The sequence below is a fragment of the Sceloporus undulatus genome, chromosome 2 (assembly GCF_019175285.1).
Source record: "Sceloporus undulatus isolate JIND9_A2432 ecotype Alabama chromosome 2, SceUnd_v1.1, whole genome shotgun sequence".
Lineage (NCBI taxonomy): Eukaryota > Metazoa > Chordata > Lepidosauria > Squamata > Phrynosomatidae > Sceloporus > Sceloporus undulatus.
Genome location: NC_056523.1, coordinates 143,727,653 through 143,747,667, shown reverse-complemented (window position 1 = coordinate 143,747,667; position 20,015 = coordinate 143,727,653). Strand labels below are relative to the sequence as shown.

Here is a 20,015-nt window from a genome sequence, read left to right as displayed (position 1 = left end):
TCTGCTGTCTGCCTTTGGAGGGAATGGTGCTGGAACAGAATATTCCTCACTTACCCCACTGATTGTGCTTTAATCCACCTTCTGTTGGCCAGACACTTAAAGAGGGAAAGAAGCATCGTTTGGTCTAAACTACATGTTACATGCAGATGCACATAGCCAATAGTCAGTGGCCATTTTGTGTGTCTAAAGTCACAGTATAAAAGCAAGGATGCAGGAGGGAGTAGGAAGAGCACACAAGAAAGCAGCACTTAACTCTTTCCTCATCTGTTCTTTCCCTACTGCTGATCTCCCCCCTTCCGCCTTATGTGGTTTAAAATGTGTTTTTGTCCAAACACACATTTTAAATGTCTTTGAAGGACAAGGGCTGCTGCAGAGAAATTTTAGAGCCAGGAAATAATAGCCAGGAAAAGGATTAAGCTTTCCTTTTCCCGTGCAGCTTCGCTGCCATCAGTTGTACCTTTCTGAAACTGCAACTCACTCTCATACCTGCACACTTGCACTTGTATTTGATTGCCTGTAATGTGTGCTTTAGCCCCTAGGTTTCACAAACATTTAAATAAACCGTTTTGTTGTGCATATGTGCTTCTTAATGATTATACATAGCTTGCCTGTCTGTAGGGTTCCTTCAGTGTTATACATTTGTGGCTACACAGTCACTCACTAGAAATCTTTGACTGAATACAATGTGATTTTTCCAGTGGAGAGTGCTTTTTTGGAAGGGAAGTTGTTTTTGCTGTTTTTAGGTGCTCTGTGAAACATAGTTGCACAAGTGTCATCTGATATTGCATGGTCCAACCAATGAGGGCAACACAGTTCTTCACTTCATGTCCTGAGGTGGTTTTATTTTTCACTTTTCAATGGGTGTGTGTTTCGCCTCATCTGGATTAAAGCAACATGTAGCCTAATTTCTTTTTCTTCAAAACTGTTTTTAAAGAAAGGTTATATTACAGGCAATCTCCTTGTTGTAGATGAGATCAAAAAGAGATGTATAGGAGAACTACGCTGTGGCTAGAATCAGGTTTGGTGTGTTGAGAGTGGGCAGAAGGTTTCCAGGCAAGCATGTGGTTCAGCATATTGGCTGAGTGGGCTATTTCAAACCTTTTGAGGTGTTGTTTCAAAAGAGAGGGGCTTTGTTGTTCTCGTCTTGTGTCTTGTTCTACCTCAGAACCAGCCTGTGTTTCATATGTAATGTCTACGGATTAGGAAGCTTCTGTGATGGTTTGCCTCCCTCTTGCTGCAGCCCATATTTAGTGCTTCCTTCTGTCTGAAGTGGATTCAAGAACAATAGCTGCTCTTCAAGAACAAATGTCAAACTAATAATCTGTACTCCAAAGACAATTTTGTTACTTAACTTTGTTTCTTTTGTGGTTTAGAGGGCTGAGTTTCATGAATCATAGTCAATTGCAACAAATTCTGTTGGTGAGTCTTTAACACACATACACACGCACACACAGAACCCACCCCACATACTTGGTAGGAGATTTGCCTTGGAAGGGGTTGTCAACACAGTACACTTTATGTTTTCCCTGGCCACCCTCAAATTTTTGCCCCAGGTTTTCCCTGTGTTCATGAGACTTTCTTGGCTCATGTTCTGCTTGAAAGCCTTTTCTCATCATCCACGTACAGCCTTGTAAGATTGTGTAATTGTCAGTTATTTATTTAAGGCTTAGAAACCATTCCAATAACCATCTGAAGAAGTCAGTGACCTACTGTCATACTAGGACTCCCAAAGCTGAGATGATAGAACTACCAGGAAAGGGGTGGGTGGGCCAGCTTGAATTCTTGTACAAATAACAACAAGCAGATGAGTATTATTTTTGTTTGCCAAGAATGGATTTTCTATTCTTGTATGCTTTTTTCTTCCAACACATCGAGGGCACTAGTCTCATTGTGTGACTGCCACAAAGAATGCTAGATTCAGGCATTTACAAAAGATGGACCTTTTGTCTCCTTAGCAATGTATTATTAGCTGTGTTCAGTGGTTAAAAACATACAATACTTTCACCATTCTAAATAGACCGGGGCCTTGGTTGCTCTGACAGATGACCTGTATCAGGAGAACAAATTTGGTATGACCTTGTTACTGCTTTTTGATCTCTCAGTGGCTTTTGATACAATTGACCATAGTGTCTTCTTCAACCAGTTTTGTCAGAGAATGGGCACTGAATTGCTATGGCTGTGCTACTGCTTTCAGGGTTAGTTTCAGGCAGTGGCACTGGATTTTTTCTTTCTTTCTACCTCTTGACAATTATGCTACACAGTTCTGTAGGTACAGCTTTGTCCCCAGTGCTTTTTAATATCTAAGTGAAATGATTTGGCTTCATTAGGAAATCTAAGATAGGGTGTCATGAGCATGAAAGGAGAGGGAGGAAGGGATTGTCTTCTACTAGCAGTTTCCCATCCCTGCCTTTGTCTTCCTGTTCCCACTCCAGATAGGGCAGGAGAAAATGGAAATGCCACCACTCTAGACTTAAGGGCTGGTGTGAAAAGAGTTCTTAACACAAGACCAATTCTGCTATCTCCTCCACCTCACCCCACTGCATTAAAGCACCTTGGTGCATCCAGAAAAAGGCAGGAGAGGTTTAGAGGGCTATTGTCTCTCTATCACTCTAGAAAGAGTAGCCTAGGATCCTTCTCAGCTAGTTAAGGGCACAACTGTGATGGGTCAGAAGCCCAACCCAGAAGGTTCAGCCTCTCAAAAGGAAAGTTTTCTGAAAGTGATAGCCCAAACCTATCCCCTTTCTATAAGTGACTTTTATTTTTTTCCATCATTTGCTAGTCACTTTTTATTTTAAAGATTTCAAATTTCAAAAGATGCTCAGTTCACAATAAACCTTGGTGCTTCAGGGATGCGGTGGCTTAGTGGTTAAGATGTCAGTTCTGACGACTGTAAGATCAGAAGGTTGGCAGTTTGAGGCCCAAGTGCTGCATGATGGGGTCAGCTCCCGCCAACCTTCTGCCAACCTAGCAGTTTGAAAGCAGGTAAATGCAAGTAGATAGGTACCACTTTGGTGTGAAGGTAACAGCGTTTGGTGCAGTCGTGCTAGCCACATGAACACCAGGTTTGTCTTTGAACAACATTGGTTCTTCAGCTTAGTGATGGAGATGAACACTGCCCCCCCTCCCTCCACAATTGGTTACGAATAGACATTCATGTCAAGGGACTACCTTTATTTTTACCTTTTCCTTCAGGGTTCAGTCCTAGCCACTTAAACCCGTCAACACAATAAGACCATTAAGACCTTTCATCTTAAGGTATGGGCCCATCAACCACTGCCTGAGTTCTTCCCCATGGGTGTTTCTATTGCATTTCCCCCCAAATATTGTATCTGTACACACTTGTTTTAAGATCTTTTGAAATCAATGTTGAAGATTATTACAGTTGTCATGGGAAGTTTTAGAACAGGCGTGGAAGTCATGAAACTCAACAAATGATTTTTGATTTCAGCTCTTGCAGCCCTAACCAGCATAGCCGATGATGAGAATGCTGGGAGTTGCAGTCCAAAAAACTGCATGATTTCCACCCATGCTTTAGAGCAGCAGTGAGGATAGTTTTGCCCATGGGCAAGTGAAAATCTTCCATTGCATACAATCCAATTAAATTAGCAACCTCCAATAGAGGCCTGTCTCCTTCCAATTAAGCCTCAGGAACAGTGGATTACACCAGAATGGAGCAGTGGATTATCCCAGAAATGCAATAGGTGGTTAGTTGAATGAGGAGATACTCTGGATTTACAAGAGCCTTTGATTATTTAACTTGTAACACACTGTGATATGTCACACAGTACATCCATTAGTTGGTCTTGAACATAGTTGATTGTTGATATGTGCCTCCAAGTCACTCCCAATTTGAGGTGATACTGTGAATCTTTTATAGGGTTTTCTTGGGAAGATTTGTCAGAGTGGGTTTACAATTGGGGTGGGAGGTTGTGACAACCTTGGTTTGAGATAGGAGTTTCCCCCAACTCAACTTGGAGAATGCTAGAAATTGGATCTGGGACCTCATGTATATTTCTCTCTGAATTTTACCCCTTATTTTATTTGGTCTGCTTTATGATATAGAACACTGTCAATTGATCATTACATATTCTTATTCTCTTAAAAGCCAGGGCATACCTGTTAGGGAGTGTTCCAGCATTCACCATGTCTATCCAACTGGGTGCCAGTTCAGCTTTGTTATCCTAAAAGTCAGCTTGGGTAATTTTCACACCTGTATGCATACTTTTTCTCCTATAGCTGAGAAATGTTGGCCTATATTACCTATACCAACTTTAAAATGTTTCATCTCATTTTAAAAGTACTTTGCTCCCCTTTCTCTGGAGACCTTACTATCAATGCATCAGATCTTGGTACAACATAAAGCACTTCATTTTAAGACAGTGTTTCTACCAGAATTCTATTAGAAACTCACATTTGCTTTATTCAGCAAATGTTTGCTTCATTCAGTAGATTTCTTTCTGCTCTCAGTCTGCGGAATGCTGAACTCTATTTTTCTTGTGCTTATTTCTTCAAAGAGCTTTATTTATGGCAAATCCTGCTTTAGTATAGATGGTCAAGGTAGATAATTGTCAGCTGTTCACCAAATTTTAAATGTCTGGGCCTTAATCCAACTGCTAGTACCAATAGAGTTGCCCCACTGAATCATTGGAACTTATATAAATATTGACTTACCAATTTCCCATTCACTGGAACTGCTTAGGTTGGAACTAACAATCGCATTTAGGCCATTGCATTAATTTTGATGCAACAGTGATCTTAGAACTTCTTCTTCGTGGTCTCTGCGAATCATACAAATGGGTTTTACTGCGCCTGCGCAGTACTGTCGGAAACTTCTGGAATCACTGGGCAAAGTACACTTTGCAACAAAATGCAACTTTTTGGCGGTAGCTCCGCCCACCCGTTATAAGGCCCCTGCCTTCCTGCTCTTTCCCCAGTTCCTTCTTTCCGCCGCGTTTGCTGCTGTTGGGACTTCGCTTTGCTCTTGTTATTTGGATCACTGGCTATTGACTCCCCATTGTACCTCGACCTCGGACCGTCTGACTCCGTTTGCTTCGGAATAATGTTGCCTCCATTCAAGAAGTGTGACATCTGCGGAGGCAAGCTCACCGTTCAAGACCCCCACACCTCCTGCTTACTCTGCCTGGGAAAGGACCACGACATGAAGGCTTGCCAGCTCTGCAGGTCCATGACGTCCCAGGGAAGAAAAAATCGGGAGTCTCGCTTGACATCAGCAATAGCTCTCGGTAAGGTGCAAGGGGAGGTCTCTCGCCCGGCGTCGGCTCCATCACCTTCGACTATCCCACTGGGCCCCAAACCCCGGGAGAGCTCGTCCACCTCCGTCTCCGCGCCCCCGGCTCCTTCTCAGCCTTCCTCGGGTGCTCATGATCTGGACAAGCCTAGATCCTCTGACAAGCCCCGACAAGTGGTCCGCGACCCAGACAGGTCCAGTACCACAGACAAGTCCTCTAAATACCCCCACAAAAAGTCGGGGTCTGAGGCTGCGGCGGCTGCCGCTCCCCCGGTGGAGTCATCCTTGACCACGAAAGTGGTCTCCACCTCGGGTTCTGGCCGTGAAGGTTCCGTCCCACCCAAGAGGCCAGGTGATTCCTCCAAAAAGGCTTCCAAACATAAAGAGATGCCCGTCCCGGCTTCTGGCTCCGTGGGACCGGGAGTAGCGGGACCAAGCCACGCCTCTTCTAGCTCCGGAGGCAAGACTCCCAGGTCGGCGCTAGTTGAGCTGGAGGATAACCCCTTTTTCCCTCCGGAGACTCCTAAGAGCTCCAAGAGGAAGGCTACAGTTCCCGAGTCCACTTCAGTTGCCCGGAAGAAAAAGAGGACCCATGACAGCGCGTCCGGAGAAACCCCGGCGCCGGCAAAGCCTTCCAAAAGGTCAAGTCATGCCTCGAGCTCGAAGCACCGGTCTCCATCCCGTTCTCCAAGTCGAGTACCTAGCACACCGGTACCGGCAGTGCGGCCCTCATCATCCTCTTCCCGGGCCCGGGAGGAGCCCATCCAGCTAGATAGGGTGACAGCCCCAAGCTCTCCGGATCTCTTGGTCATTCCTGTGGAAAACTCCGAAGATGAGGCTCGGCGCTCTCCAACTCCGGTCCCGTCACCCAAGCACGCGTTGGACCCTCGTCCCACCGACCCTGATGTGTTCTACGACTCGGAGGCAGACAAATATTATATGGCTGTTCCCAGGGAAACCGCCCTCCGCACCTTTCATGAAGGACGTGGGCGACAGATCCCTAGATCGAGGCCCCTGACGGCGTCGATGGAGCCTCCTAGACCGGAGACGACAGGGGTCGCCGAGGTGAGGGCTGAACCCAAGGCCAGAGCGCCTCGAGCCATTACGGGCCCAGGACCTGAGGATCCAGTCTGATACGGAATCAGACCTGGAGATAGTGCCTTCATCGGCCTACCAGTCTGATGATGAGATGTCTCTACAGGACTCTCCTCAAGACATGCACCATCCCGGCCCTGCCTCTCCTACGGACGACCTTCGGTCCTTTGCCGAGCATGTCATTAAGATGACCAGGGCCTTGGACATCCAGCTCGCTTATCTGGAGGAGTCAGCACAGGATCCTGTCGAACGCCGGGTCCATGGCCGCGTCTCAACGCCTCCGTCCATCCCCCTCTTGCCTTCATTAGAGACGATCCTGAAGAGATCGTGGGAAAATCCAGCTGCATTGACTGGGACTTCGCGCAAGGTAGAAGCTCTATACCGCGTCGCCCCCGCTAGCTGTGCTTGGCTGTCCACCCATCCCAGGCAGAATTCAGCAATTGTGGAAGGAGCCCAGGTCGCCTCCACTCACAAGCAGGCCACTTCACCTGTGGACCGTGAGGCTCGCAAGATAGATGGCCTAGCTAAAAAGGCATATTCCGCCACGTCTCTGGCTGTCAAGGCGGTTAACTACATGGCGTGTATGGGCGCTTATGTTCAATCTCTGATGGAGGAGATCTCACCGATCATCCCGGACGTTCCCGACGACACCCAGAGGAAGCTGGTGGAAATAAGAGATGAGACACATTCCATTGGGGGCTGGCTCATCACAGCTTCAAGGAACGTCACGGATTGCGCAGGAAGAGCCATGTCGGCATCAATGGCCCTCCGCCGCCATGCCTGGCTTCGTGGTTCAGACCTCAACCCGGGAGTCAAGGCTGCCATCGAGGAGATGCCCCTCGACGGTTCGGGCCTCTTCCACGCGGACACGGACGATCGGTTGAACCAAAAGTTCAAGATGAAAGCGGCTGCCAAGAAGCACGGCATGTCCTCCTTGTCGTCGGTTCCGTTCCGGAAGAAACAACGCCCATGGCAGCCCCAAGGTCAGTCCTTTAGACCCGCCGGCCAGGACCGTCCATACCAACAACAAGGGCCCCAGCGTTCCAGGTACCCTTCACAATCTTCCTCCTCCTCTGGTAGGCGCGGCGGCCCACCTCGCTACCGTAAGGGCCGTAGGCAGGATGGCAACCAGACCAAGAAAAGGTCTTGAAGTATACCAGCGCACTTCGTCCCCACCCCGTTTTTCCTAAATATTCTGCAGCCCTTCTTTAACACCTGGGCTTCCATCACGACAGACTCTTGGGCACTTAACATCGTCCGTAGGGGATATGCCCTCAAATTCGAATCCCTTCCCCCAAAGGGGAGGTATCTGTCAACCCCACCCTCGGACACCCTTCTCGACGAAGTGCGCGCTTTGATAGCAAAGGGGGCTATCTCTTCAGCCCATCAGTCCCACAGGAGATTCCTCACCTTCGCCGTCGGCTCCGATGCCTACCATTACAACGTTCTCCCTTTCGGTTTAGCCACGGCCCCAAGAGTTTTCACGAAGTGTATGGCACCGGTGGTAGCCTATCTCCATCAGAAGGGCTACAGAGTCTTCCCGTACCTGGACGATTGGTTCCTGGCAGCCGACTCAGAGGCCGACCTCATGGACTCCATCGACTTCACACTGACGATGCTCAGATCACTAGATCTAGTGGTGAACTTGGAAAAATCCTGCCTCAAACCGACCAAACAAGTACGTTTCATCGGGGCGGTCCTCGATTCCGATGATTGCGTCGCATATCTCCCTCGGGACCGTTTCCTAGCGCTTCAATCCGCTATCAGGCCACTCATGATGCACAGAAGAATAAGGGCCAGAGACGTCCAAGTAGCCCTAGGTCACATGGCCTCGACCACGTTTGTAACTCCGTGGGCAAGGCTCCGGCTCAGGCCCCTCCAAAGTTGGTTTCTCTCGGTCTTCAACCCAGCATCGGACCCCCCTCTCAAATGGCTTACGATTCCGAGGCCCGTCGCATCCTCACTCAAGTGGTGGCAAGACTCCCAAAACGTCTGCGCAGGCTTACCTTTTTGCCCGCCCCAACCGCAGCTAACTCTAACGACGGATGCCTCACTAGAGGGTTGGGGAGCCCACATCCTCGATCTCAGCGTGAGGGGAAAGTGGGCAATGGACGAAAAATACCTCCACATCAATGCGTTGGAGATGCTGGCAGTAGAAAAGGCCTTGAGAGCATTCGAGGAGACTGTAACCAACAAGGTAGTCCTGCTCAGGACGGACAACACAACGGTGCTTTATTACATCAACAAGCAAGGGGGCACCAAGTCGAGCACGTTACTAGACATCACTCTACGAATCTGGACTTGGTGCATCCCGAAAGGAATCCTGCTTCAGGCTGTCCATCTTCCAGGCGAACAAAACGACCTGGCAGACCAGCTCAGCAGGACGTCGTCGGTATCCCACGAGTGGAGGCTCCATCCAGAGACGGTAGCCGACATCTTCGACCGATGGGGGAACCCGTCGATCGACCTCTTCGCAACCGACGACAACACACACTGTCCCCAGTTCTGTTCCAGAACACGCAGCAGGAACTCCCTCGGAGACGCGTTCGCCTTCCGCTGGTCGGGGAACATGCTCTACGCATTTCCCCCATTCCCACTGATTGTCCGAGTGGTGGCCAAGTTAACCACAGACCACTCAGATGCAATCCTCATCACACCGTGGTGGCCCAGACAACCGTGGTTCCCGTCTCTACTACACCTGTCAAGGAGAACCTGGCTCCGCATCGAACCTCGCCCGGACCTACTCACGATCCAAGACGGATGAGTTCGCCATCCGGACATCGATCACCTCCCGCTAGTGGCTTGGAGGCTTCGCCCTTAACGGCCTTACCTGACCCGGTGCGGAGGGTGATTTTGGCTGCCCAAAGACCTTCAACCCGCAGGTCATATGCCTGCAAGTGGAAACGCTTTATGCAGTTCCTGTCAGAGAGAGACCTCACTCCGGATCAGGTCTCGACTCCGGTCCTTCTGCAATTCCTCATGGTGCTGCTGGAGGCCGGTCTCAGCTTGACCTCCATCAAGTGTTATTTGTCTGCAATTTGTTCACATTTCCAATTTAAGGGTAGGCCTTCCTTTTTTAGAGACCCCCTAGTGAAGGGTTTCCTTAAGGGTTGTGGAAACCTTTACCCCCCGGTGTCGGCACCGATCCCGGCTTGGAGTTTGGACACCGTACTGAGAGCTCTACAGTCCAAGCCCTTTAAGCCGATGGCCACTACGGACTTGAGACTGTTAACCTGGAAGACTGCCTTTCTAGTGGCCATCACATCAGCCCGCCGTGCAGGTGAACTTTGTGCCTTACGGAGGGACCAGCCCTTTTTAAGGTTTCATAAGGACAAGGTGGTCCTCTGTACCGACATTACTTTCTTACCAAAGGTAGTGTCAGCTTTTCATCTATGCCAGGACATTGTGCTACCCACTCTGGCCTCGAACCCGATAACAGACTTAGAACGAACTTTGCACTCACTGGACGTTAGAAGGGCTTTGGCCTTCTACTTGGACAGAACGTCGGGTTCGAGCCGCTCCGAGAGACTGTTCCAGTGCTACTCGGAACCAAGAAAGGGTCTGCCGGTATCGCCGCAGAGGTTTTCAAAATGGGTGGCTGAAACCATCCACCTCTGCTATCAACTGATGGGTAGACCTCCCCCGGCCAGGGTTCGGTCCCATTCCACCAGGGCGGTAGCGGCATCCTCCGCTTTTTTGACTGGGGTTCCCTTGGAGGATGTCTGTAAAGCTGCGGTTTGGTCCCAGCCAATGACCTTTATTAAACATTACAGGCTGGACACAAGGGCCAAACGAGACGCAGCATTTGGAAGGGCTGTGTTGTTCTCAGGACTACATTAATGTGAGATGTCTATATATAATGTGGTTGTCCAGAAAGTCTAAATTTCACCTTGGTTCAATCTAAGGCAACTTTGCTTATGCAACCCTTCCATCATGCAGGTTTTGACTGACTGCATTGCCTTTCTGTATTTATGCAATGTCTGAATTATTTGCACTCTTGTGGATACCAAGTATTATGCGGGTACTGTGTGTTGATACAGTTTTCTACAGTTATGCATTATTTATTCATGCATAGTATGTGACCTATTGTTTGGGTCTGGATTATTACAGAAACAATGACCACATGCCCATTGGGTCAATGCTTATTGTAATCAATAAACCACTTTCTTTGAGACATTCCTGGTTTCAGGACACTCCCTCCGCCGCTTGTTCAAGCTTGTCAGTCTAAACCCATTTGTATGATTCGCAGAGACCACGAAGAAGAAGGACAGGTTGCATACCTGTAACAGTATTTCTTCGAGTGGTCATCTGCGAATACATACAAATCCCGCCCATCCTCCCCTCAGTGTCCTGCTCTTGATTGGCTCTTTTCAAGTCGCTACGCGGCGTAAAGTTTGGAACTGGGGAAAGAGCGGGAAGGCAGGGGCCTTATAACGGGTGGGCGGAGCTACCGCCAAAAAGTTGCATTTTGTTGCAAAGTGTACTTTGCCCAGTGATTCCAGAAGTTTCCGACAGTACTGCGCAGGCACAGTCAGTAAAACCCATTTGTATGTATTCGCAGATGACCACTCGAAGAAATACTGTTACAGGTATGCAACCTGTCCATCTCACGTTGGAGAGAATCTGATGTTGCATGCAACATGTTCTGTGCTGTTCAACTCTTGAGAAAGCACTGAATGTACCTCATAAGTCTGGCAGACTTAAATCAGTTTAATATTTACTGGTTTGTTTTTTAATCTAGTTGGGTTGGCTTCTGAGCATAAGGTAGTATACAAGTTTACTCTGTTCATGTTGCTGATCTTTGTATGTTGTTGCTTTCTTACATAATGCTCTCTTTGGATGCTCCTTATTTACTGAGATTTATAGTCTCATTTATCTCATAGGCATGTGTTTCTTTTTCTACACAATGATGCCACTGAAGCTGAAAATGGATGTGTTTATTTTTGAAGATTTATTGTACACTTTTGGTTCACCTTTCTCTCTCCCAAAGTAATCAGGTTTTTCTTCATTTGGTACTCTCCCCATTGTTTGTCCCACTTAGTTTCCTCCATTTGATGAGGTAATAGGAAAAAAATATAAAATATTACAGGAAACATGGATAATTGGCAGCTAACTTTACTTATTCATAATGTTTAAAAGGTAAAGCTAGTCCCTTGTCATTAATGTCTAGTTGTAACTGACTGTAAACCAAAGAGCCAAACTTGTCTGAGGACTACTCCAGTCAGTGATCATGTGGCCAGCATGACTGCGCCGAACACTGTTACCTTCCTACTGAAGTTGTATGTATTTATCTACTCGCGTTTGCATACTTTCGAACTGTTAGGTTGGCAGAAACTGGGACTAGTGATGGGAGCTCATCCCATCATGCAGCAGTCTTGTGATAATGACACAAAACCCGTTGGATCATTGAAGGCTCTTATGAGGGGGGAGGGGGAATTAAAGCATTTGGGACATAGTCTGAGTTTAAAGTGAGTTGTGACAAAAAATATCAATGACTAAAAATATGACTTCAGAAGACAATAATGAACTAACTACTTTTAAATATTAAAGAGAAACGAAGGGATTAAATATTTGGAGTCACAATCACAAAGAATAACAGTTTATTGTTTCACAGTAATCATGAACAAGTCTGGAAAGAAATTAAAAGAGACTTAGAAAAATGGGGAAAGTTAAATTTATCCCTTTTGTGTAGAATTGCAGTAGTAAAAGCAATTTTTTTGCAAGGCTTTTATTACTTTTTATTTTAATTATATGATGACCATGCAATTTAAAAACTATCCCTATTATAAGAAATGGAATACCTTTTGTGCAATTGTAGAAAGAGATTTCTTCTTCGTGGTCTCTGCGAATCATACAAATGGGTTGTACTGTGCCTGCACAGTGCTGCTTGGAAAACTTCTAGAATCACTGGGTAAAGTTAACTTTGCAACTTTTTGGCGGTAGCTCTGCCCATCTCTTATAAGCCCCTTGCATTCCCACTCTTTCCCCGGTTCCTTTTTTCCGCCATGTTAGCTGCTTTAGGAACTTAGCTTCTGCTTCTCTTGCTTGTTTCACTGGACTTACACTTCGGACCATTCTTAATCGGACACCCCCTCCCCAGTATATCGTTGACCATTTGGCGCGTTTTTCTGACCTCTCTTTGGATTTGATTCAGCTCACAATGTCCCCGGCACCGTTTAAAAAGTGCGACGTCTGCAGGGGTAAGATTCCCGGACAAGACCCCCATCCATCTTGTCTTCTTTGCCTTGGTGAAGCCCACAACACCAAGGCTTGTGCTCTGTGTAAGTTGTTGACTCCTCAGCCCAGGAAGAACACGACTCCCATCTGTTGGCCGCTCTCTACCAGAAGGCTTTTCAGCCCCAGCCTCTCCGCTCCAGCACCCACTGCCTTGGAGTCGGTACCAGGCGCTGCTGGTTCTGTGGCCCAGAGCTCCACCACTGAGCCTAGTGCCACTGTAGTGGCCCTGGGAAGGGCGATGGGACTGAGGAAGCACGCAAGGCGAGTTCTAGGTCTAAGTCCTCCAAAAAGGACAAGACCAAACCTAAGGACTCGAGCTCCACGAAGGACTCGGCCCATACTAAGGATAAGAGCTCCCTAGTGGAACCAAGCTTGAAATCTTCCTCTAAAAAGAGGCATCAGCCCTTGGATGCAGGAGACGGTTCTCCTCAGGGCTCCTTGAAGAAGAAGAAGGCGCTGAATTCGGGAGACTCCTTCACTCAGGGCTCATCCCATAAGAAGGTTCATTCCAAGACGCGTGATAGCTCCTCTCACAAGAAGTCGTGTACCAAGACCCCAGACTCTCGGTCTTCTTCTAGACATCTGGAGACTCCTTTGGTATCCATACAGGCTGAGTTGGTACCGTTTGAGCAGAACTCTCCTCAGGCTTGCTCGATGTCAGCATCGGTCCCGGCCTCTTCCCTGCCTGCTACATTAGCCTTTCATCAGCCTTCTGACGACGATGACATCCCCACCTCTCGGTCACCTCGTTGCCGTTTGCCGACGCCGGTTCCTCGGGTTCAAGTTTGCGATGCTGAGGTCCATCACCGTGAGGACTCGGACTACTTCTACAACAGTGTGATGGACAGGTACTTCCTTGCTGTCAGTCGTGACATGGTCCACAGTTGGCTAGGACCGAGAACCACTGTGCCTCCAATGCCTAGGCCCACTTTGTCATCAATGGCAAAGTCTACCTCCTCCACGGTGCCACCAATGAAATCCACTGTGTCACCAACACACGCAACCACTCCAATGCACAAAATCACTCCTCCACCAATGGTACCGGCGCCAGTGCTGGCTTCCAGGCCTCCCCCGGTTGTAGCGACTTCTACCCAGACTCGCCATTCCTCTACACAGGCTGTCCTCGACACTGATTCCAAGTCAGATGTCGATGGTTCTCCTCAGGCATCTCAGATTGATCTTTGCTCCTCGGATGAGGTGGCCTCTCCATCTCCCCAGCAACTCTTCTAACCAGGTGCTTCCTCTCCTACGGACGATGTACGTACGTTTTCGGAGCATGTCATCAATATGGCAAACACACTTGATCTGCAGATTTCTCATAAAGAAAATGAGGCCGCGGACCCAGGATGGATCCACGGTAAGATTCCAGCATCTCCCTCTTCTGCTGTCACTGGAGAAAACAGCTAAACGCTCCTGGGACGCTCCTGCCTCGCTGTCTGCTACCTCCAGGAAGACTGAGGCCCTTTACAGGATCTTGCCTTCCCAGTGTTGTTGGTTGTCGGCGCACCCGAAACAGAACTTGGCCATCATCGAAGGTTCTCAGCAATCCTTCATTCCAAAAATGTCAACATCACCTGCAGATTGTGAGGCCAGAAGGTTCTCAGCAATCCTTCACTCCAAAAATGTCAACATCGCCTGCAGATTGTGAGGCCAAGAAAGTGGATGGCCTGCTCAAGAAGGCCTATTCTGCTTCGATGCTGGGGCTCAAGGTTGCCAACTATAATGCTTGCATGGGAGCCTACATCCAGTGCCTCATGGAGAAGATCTCTCCCATTATCCGTGATGTCCGTGATGACTGCCAGTGGGTCCTAACCGAAATTAGGGACGAGGCTCACTCTATTGGGGGCTGGCTTATCACCTCTGCTCCCCACTCCACTGATTGCTCGGCGAAGTCCATAGCAGCTGCCATTGGTCTTAGGAGACGTGCCTGGCTCTGCTCGTCGGACTTGAACCCGGGGGCGAAGTCCACCATTGAGGACATGGCGTTTGACGATGCAGGCCTATTTAATAAGAGGACCGATGAGCGGCTCAATTTCAAATACTGGATGAAAGCAGTGGCCAGAAAGCACGGTATGTCTGCCCTCTCTCCAACTCCCTTTAAAAAGCACCAACGACAGTGGCAGGGTAAAGGTCAGCGGTCTTTCCAGCAGGACCATCCTTACCAACAACAGGAGCACCAGAGACAGTGCTACCCTTCCCCGTCCTCCTCTTCTTCTGGCCGATGCCAGGCACCTGCTCGGTACCGTAAAAACTGCCGTCAAGATACCGACCAGAGAAAGAAGAGATCTTGAAGGGTTCCCTTGTGCTCCATCATTCTGCCCTTCTCCTTCCGTGACATCCATAGGCCCTTCTATAACACCTGGACCTCTGTGACTTCCGGCTCGTGGGTCTTGGACATTGTGTAGGGGATATACCCTCGAGTTCGAAGAGCTTCCCCCAACTGGAGCTGTTTTTTTCCACCACCCCCTCAGACACCCTTCTCGACGAAGTACACACTCTTTTGTCTAAGGTTGCAATCTCGCCCATCAACCCTTCTGAAGTCCCTAGATGTTTCTTCTCTAGATACTTCATGGTTCCCAAGGCCGATGGGGCATTAGACCAATCCTAGATCTGAGGTCCCTCAACGCCTTTTTGATTTATCATCGGTTCCGTACGGTAACCCTTGCCTCTATTTTGCTCTTTCTGCATCAGGGCCAGTGGTCCACAACGATTGACTTGAAAGATGCTTACTTTCATGTGGGGATTAGAGAAAGTCACCAGAGGTTCTTGGCCTTCACCATCGGTCCCAATATGTACCATCTCACCCCATCCAGACGGATCAAGTTCATAGGCACCGTCTTCGACTCTGAAGACTGCGTCGCCTATCTCCCTCAGGACTGTTTCCTCGCTCTCTGCTACTCTGTCAGGACTTGCCTTGCACACAGGCAAGTGAGGGCCAGGGATGTCCACGTAGCCCTGGGACACATGGCTTCCATGACGTTCGTGAGTCCGTGGGCGAGGCTTTGGTTTCAGCCTTTCCAGTCATGGTTCCTGGTGGCCTTCAACTCAGTGACGGACTCACCATCCAAGTGGCTCACCGTTCTGAGGCCAGTCACCCTCTCCCTTCAATGGTGGCTCGACTCCCAGAATGTCTGCATCAGCATGCCTTTTTCGCCTCCTCAGCTGCAGGTCACCCTAACCACAGACGCTTCCATGGAGGGATGGGGTGCCCACATGTCTGGACTCCTTATCAAGGACAAGTGGTCCTTAGACGAACAGTCTGTCCACATCAACGCCCTCGAGATGTTGGTGGTGGAAAAGGCCTTGAGAGCGTTTGAGATGAGCCTCCAACAAGGTAGTGCTGCTGTTGACAGACAACACCACTGTCATGTACTACCTCTACAAACAAGGCGGCACCAGATCTCGGACCCTACTGGACATCACACTCCGGATCTGGGAATGTTGCATCCCGAGAGGGGTTCTCCTCCAAGCAATCTACTTGACGGGAGATGAGAACAACTTGGCTGACCAGTTCAGCAGGTCTTCCACTGTTTGTCATGAGTAGAGGCTCCATCCTGAGACGGTCTGCGACCTCTTCAGTCGGTGGGGAACTCCCCGAATCGACCTCTTCGCGACTGCTCTCAACAGCCACTGTCCCTGGTTCTGCTCCCAAGCACGCAACGAGGACTCCCTCGGAGACACGGTCATCTTCGCTTGGTCAGGAGAGATGCTGTACGCCTTCCCTCCATTCCCACTGATCACCAGAGTGGTGTCCAAGATGACAGTGGACCACTCGAATGCCATCCTGATCACTCCCTGGTGGCCGAGACAGCCATGATTTCTGTCCCTACTCCACCTCTCCAGGAGGGAATTTCTCCGTCTCAAGTTCCGTTCTGAACTCCTCACCCTTCAGAGCGGCCGGGTTCGGCACCCAGACATCGAAAATTTGCTGATGGTGGCTTCCATTTGCCTCATTTCCATTAATTGTTACCTTTCTGCCATCTGTTTCCACTTCCAGTTTGATGCCAAACCTTCTTTTTTCAGGGACCTTCTTGTGAAGAGTTTCCTGAAAGGTTATAACAACCTTCACCCACTGGTCTCGGTACCTACACCAGCTTGGAGCTTGGACCTTGTGCTGTCTGTTCTACAATCCAAGCCCTTTGAACCCATGGCTACAATGGACTTGAGACTCTTGACTTGGAGGACTGTCTTCCTTGTGGCCATCACCTCTGCCCGCCGTGTGGGTGAATTCTGTGCCTTGCGGATCAGATAGTTCCAGGAATGGGCACAGTTGTATTTCACAAATACTCTTATTGCTACCACTGAATCCAGGAGCATGACTTAATTCAAAGGTTCACCCAAACTGCAAACCTGACTGTTCAGGTGCAGTCTAATCCAGCACAAGATGAATGAATGACCTTTGTTGCGCCTTACTAGTAACCAGGGAACTTCTGTCTTATCTGAATTGAGATTCAATCCGTTCTCCTTCATCCAGCCCATTGCTGATATCAGACATTGGTTAGAAGTAGAACAATTTCCTTAGCTTTAGATGAAAAGTATAGGTTTGGGAGTTATTGCTGTCCTGTATCTACCTGAGGAAAGGTTTTGCTGTCTGCAAAATCAGTGCTTGTTCATTAGGTGATAATTTTTGCTTGCTTGAATAACAACTGTTTTCTTGTACAGATTTGTTTTTACTTGTTTTAACACAGCTTTCCCCAATCAGGTGCTCTGTAAATGTTTTGGACTGTAAATTGCTACATTCCTGGTCAATGGCCATGCTGCTTAGGCCTGATGGGAGCTGAAGTCCAAAACATCTGGAAGGCACCAGATTGGGATAAAGGTTTAAGGTATAATAGTGCTAATAAAGCATCTCTTTTGAAGATGAGAAGCACAAGAGAAGTGCTAATTATTACTAATACCACTCCATGAGACACAGCTGGGATTTCCTGCCCTCTGGGATAGGAAAGCAGCTATTTGGATGCTTTCTTATTTTTAATTCTAGGAACACTAAAAAGCCATATGTGATCTTGTTGAGTAGCTTACGTTTTGCCATTGTGTAAGTTGGGGGTGCTTCTATATTTTGTAACCTATCTGGCTTAACAGCTGCTTCAGGCTTGGTCCTGGTAGCCACAGCCATTTTTCTGGCTGCTGATTACTCTCCATCATTCTTTCACTGTTCAAGTCTTCTTGGAGCACAAGTGTGGTAAACCCACTGGAATTTCCCTCTAGGTCCCTAATGTCCATCTCTCCTAATTGGGTCTGAAGAAAGTCTGGAAGTTATTGTGAGCTCCTCCTCCAGCATGCTCTAGTCCTTACACAAGATGTTTACAGGCCCTGTCAGATCCCTACATGAGGAAATCTAATCTGCCTGCTGTTCCCCTTCTAAGAACAGCACATCAAAGAAATGGCAGCCTGTTTGATGTGTCTGGTTGCTTCAGAGAATGCCCATAATGGATTAGTAGCAGCTAGAGGAGGGGCCTGCTGGCTTCCAACCACTGCATACAATCTCATCTCTTGGGGATCTTTGTGTGTGTCATCTTTTGTTGGCGGCTTGATCAGGGTGACACAGTCTTGAATAATAATGCCTGGCATATCCAGATTTAGACTAGTGGCTCTTTTGTTTTCTCTTATAATTTACCTGTCAGGTTGCAAAATTCCTATAGCATGCCCTGACATATCTGTGAAATTTAAGGATGTGCCCGTTGTGTCATAATTGTTCTTCTGTGATTAGAGAGGCCCAGTACATTGTAAGGTAAGGATATAAGAGCAAAATCACAGGAAAGCAACACAGCAGCTTACAAAGTAAGGCCTTTAGGCATTCTTCATTTGCAGAATGGAAATGCAATCCATCCACAGGAGAGTGCTGGAGACTTGTTCTCTAGGATTGTTGTTCTGAGAGCAAGAAGTTACATAGAGAGCTAGGCTGCTGATTCTTGTTAGACATCCCATGGTTAAAGAGTGGGATGCTCTGCAGCAATATACAACTTAAAGGGTTCTATTAGGGACACATATTGTTTAAAACATTATAACAAAAAAGAAACATCTCTGCATTTCTGACTTGCATTCCCTCTTTAGAATGATGTTTATTATTATATTGAAATTCAAGGATGAGATTGAGCAAGGCTATGACTTTCTGTCTACATGCACAGGTATCACTAACAAGTTGCTTTTTCAAGCTTCTGCTTGATATTTACTGTATTAACATACTGTATTTACAACTTGACTGAATTGTGTTAATTTCTGAAGACTGTAGTTGTGGCATGTAACATTTCCTCATAGGGACCAATTTTATGTTAAGTATAATTCAAAGCTTCATGTTATTGTTCTGTTGGTTCTGTTCAAGCAAACATTTTCTAATCAATTAGCTCTTAGCACAATTAGGAAAATGTCTTCTTCACTTGGAAGAAGTAGATTGTACATGACCTTACTTGCTACCTATATCACCAAACTGTAGGCAGGAGAATCATATTGAAAGGGAAAGGTCATCCATTTTTGCTACCAATAAATCTCACTGAGAAAGAATTTAGCAATATTTTCCTCTAGCAATCGTGCTAAAAGGCTATAAGTGCAACTTTCAAACTGTCTTGCAGTTCTCAAGAAAATACGCTTTTCTGGGTAAGTTAATGTGTATAGAGGAACCTTATCTTGCTCCTTTGCAATGCCAGGTCGGTTAAAAATAAGACCCATATCATCTATGATCTTCTTCTAGATGAGAATGCTAACATGGCTTGCTTTACGGAGACCTGGCTGGGAGAGGATAGCGCTATAACTTGGGCGCAGGCCCCCCCAGCCAGGTACTCTATTAGTGAGCAGGTAAGAGGAAGTGGGTGAGGGGGCAGAGTGGCTCTGGTTCACAAGAATAATCTTACCTTGACCAGAATACCTGTCCAGAAAAAAGTCCACTTCGAGTGTATGTACCTGAGCCTGAGGACTAGGGAGAGTTTGAGGACTCCCAGTTGTCCACCCAGTTATCTAACAGGCTCCTGTGAGCTGACACAGCTGGCCTGGAAGACAAAGAGCCCTCCTCCAACCACCATCTTGAGGGGGAGAGAGGCCTTGCAATTTTTTGTATTGTTTTGCAATTTTACTGTACACCGCTATGATCATTGCAGAATAGCGGTCTATAAATAAAAATTATTATTATTATTATTATTATTATTATTATTATTATTATTATTATTATTATTATTATGACACTCCTTCCAGAGAGCAAGAAGAAGTCACTTTGTGCAGCTTGTTTTTGCTTCCTAATGAGGCCGTGATGTAAGGAGTGGCATCCCGCTGCCCATCTGTACCGCCCCATTCTTCACATGTCTTTTGTGTAGTTCTGATTTGCGTTTAGACAGTTGTTGTCCCATGCCTTTGAGTTGTTTCTGGCTTATGGAAACCCTAAAGCAGGGGTAGGCAACCCTTTTGAGCTGGGGGCCAGGTTGCTGTCCCTCAGACAACTGGGGGG

At 47.6% G+C, this 20,015-nt stretch overlaps 1 protein-coding gene across 4 annotated transcripts in view; it reads left to right on the top strand.

Annotated features, from left to right (window-relative positions):
- ASPSCR1 (ASPSCR1 tether for SLC2A4, UBX domain containing) overlaps nt 1–20,015 on the top strand; it is a 138,205-nt gene that overhangs the window by 32,625 nt on the left and 85,565 nt on the right. The gene's annotated exons all lie outside the window — the stretch shown is intronic.